Raw genomic sequence first — 2,618 nt, 5'->3', positions numbered from 1 at the left:
TCCGCACAACTAACCAGCAAGTGTACTGGGTCGTCCAAGTAATACCTTACGTGAGTAAGGGTCGATCCCACAGAGATTGTTGGTATGAAGCAAGCTATGGTCATCTTGTAAGTCCCAGTCAGGCGGATTCAACTATATTAAGAGATTATTGGATTTTTGAAAATTAATAATAAATTTAAACATAAAATAAAGATAGAGTTACTCATGTAATTCAATGATGGGAATTTCAGATAAGTGTATGGAGGTGCTGTCTTCCTTCCGAATCTCTGCTTTCCTACTGCTTTTATCCAATCTTTGTCACTCCTTTCTATGGCAAGCTGTATGTAGGGCATCACCGTTGTCAATGGCTACATCCCATCCTCTCAGTGAAAATGGTCCAAATGCTCTGTCACAGCACGGCTAATCATCTGTCGGTTCTCGATCATGTTGGAATAGAATCCCTTGATTCTTTTGCGTTTGTCATCAAGCTCAGCAATCGCGAGTTTGAAGCTCGTCACAGTCATTCAATTCCGGAATCCTACTCGGAATACCACAGACAAGGTTAGACTTTTCGGATTCCCATGAATGCCGCCATCAGTTCTAGCTTATACCACGAAGATTCTGATTAAGGAATCCAAGAGATATGCGCCCTGTCTAAGGTAGAACGGAAGTGGTTTTTCTGAACTCCCAGTAAAGAAGGATTCCTGGCATTTAACGCCAGCCAGGGTATTTGGCTAGGCATTAAACAACCAAAATGGATGTCAATTGGGCGTTAAACGCCAGAATGGATAGCATTCTGGGTGTTTAACGCCAGGATGACAACAGGGAGGTAAATTCGTTCCCAATTCAAATTTTTTTGAATTTTCATGTTTTAATTCATAATTTTCTGCATAAAAGTGTTTAAAATCTGATCTTTTTCATATCATGTTTATCTTTTGTCAATCATATCTTTCTATCTTGTCTTCTTCATCTCATTTTTTTTATGATTTTGAAAATTTTCAAACTAATTTTTCAAAAATCATTTTCTTAATTTCATTTCACATTTTCAAAAATCCTTGCTAACAATAAATGTTTTGATTCAAAATTTCAAGTTTGTTACCATCTTGTTAAGAAAGGTTCAATCTTTGAATTTTAGAAACATATCTTTTAGTTTCTTGTTAGTCAAGTCATCAATTTTAATTTTAAAAATCAAACCTTTTTAATTTCTTTTTCAACTCTTTTTCAAAATAAATTTCAATCATATCTTTTTAAAATTTCAAATTCAAAATCTTTTTCTAACTTCTTATTTTTCAAAATTTCTTTTCAAACCTTTTTCAACTAGTTACTTGACTTGTTTGTTTTAATTTTAATGTTATAATTTCTTATCTTTTTCAAAACCACCTAACTACTTTTCCACTTCTAATTTTCGAAAATCACCCACCACTTTTTCAAAATTCTTTTTAATTAACTAATTGTTTTAAATTCTAATTTTATTTTAATTCCTTTTCAATTTTTCGAAGCTAACCTAATTAATTAAATAAAAACAAAAATATTTTTTCCTTATTTTAAATTAAAATTCGAATACTCTCTCTCTCTCTCTCTCATCTCTTTCTATTTGTTTAATTGCTAACACTTCTCTTCCACTCATAATTTGAACCTCTCTCTCTCCTCTCTGTTCAAATTTGCTCTTCTCCTCCCTCTTCTCATTCTTCTCTTCTTCTATTCTTATACTCACATAAAGGAATCTATATACTGTGACATAGAGGATTCCACTACTCCCTTTTGTTCTCTTCTTTTTCATATGAGTAGGAACAAGGATAAAAACATTCTTGTTGAAGTTGATCCTGAACCTGAAAGGACTCTGAAGAGGAAGCTAAGAGAAGCTAAAGCACAACACTCCAGAGAGGACCTTACACAAAATTTCGAAAAAGAAGCAGTCATGGCAGCCGAACCCGACAACAATACTAGAGATGTAAGGAAGATGCTTGGTGACTACACTACACCAACTTCCAACTTCTATGGAAGAAGCATCTCAATTCCTACCATTGGAGCAAATAACTTTGAGCTTAAGCCTCAATTAAATTCTCTAATGCAGCAGAATTGTAAGTTTCATGGACTTCCATCAGAAGATCCTCATTAGTTCTTAGTTGAATTCTTACAGATCTGTGATACTGTTAAGACCAATGGGGTTGATCCCGAGGTCTACAGACTTCTACTTTTCCCCTTTGCTGTAAGAGACAGAGCTAGGATATGGTTAGACTCACAATCTAGAGAAAGCCTAAACTCTTGGGACAAGTTGGTCAATGCTTTCTTGACCAAATTCTTTCCACCTCAAAAGAGGAGCAAGCTTAGAGTAGAGGTCCAAACCTTCAAACAGAAGGAAGGTGAATCCCTCTATGAAGCTTGGGAAAGATACAAGCAATTAACCAAAAGGTGTCATTCTGACATGCTTCCAGAATGGAGCCTCATATGTATATTCTATGATGGTCTGTCTAAATTATCCAAGATGTCATTGGACCATTCTGCTGGTGGATCTCTTTATCTGAAAATACCTGCAGAAGCCCAGGAACTCATTGAGATGGTTGCAAATAACCAGTTCATGTACACTTCTGAAAGAAATCCTGTGAATAATGGGATGACTCAAAAGAAAGGAGTTCTTG

The 2,618-nt window shown here is 35.2% G+C and overlaps 1 non-coding gene across 1 annotated transcript; it reads right to left on the bottom strand.

Moving 5' to 3' along the window:
• Positions 1–2,302: 2,302 nt before the first annotated feature.
• On the bottom strand, positions 2,303–2,406 carry LOC127741937 (small nucleolar RNA R71). The gene has a single exon (XR_008003124.1). It is a non-coding gene; the product is annotated as a small nucleolar RNA R71 (small nucleolar RNA).
• Positions 2,407–2,618: the final 212 nt, after the last annotated feature.

The sequence above is a fragment of the Arachis duranensis genome, chromosome 9 (assembly GCF_000817695.3).
Source record: "Arachis duranensis cultivar V14167 chromosome 9, aradu.V14167.gnm2.J7QH, whole genome shotgun sequence".
In the NCBI taxonomy this organism is placed as follows: Eukaryota; Viridiplantae; Streptophyta; class Magnoliopsida; order Fabales; family Fabaceae; genus Arachis; species Arachis duranensis.
The sequence above is the reverse complement of the archived record's forward strand: the minus strand, read 5'-3'. Positions and strand labels throughout refer to the sequence as shown.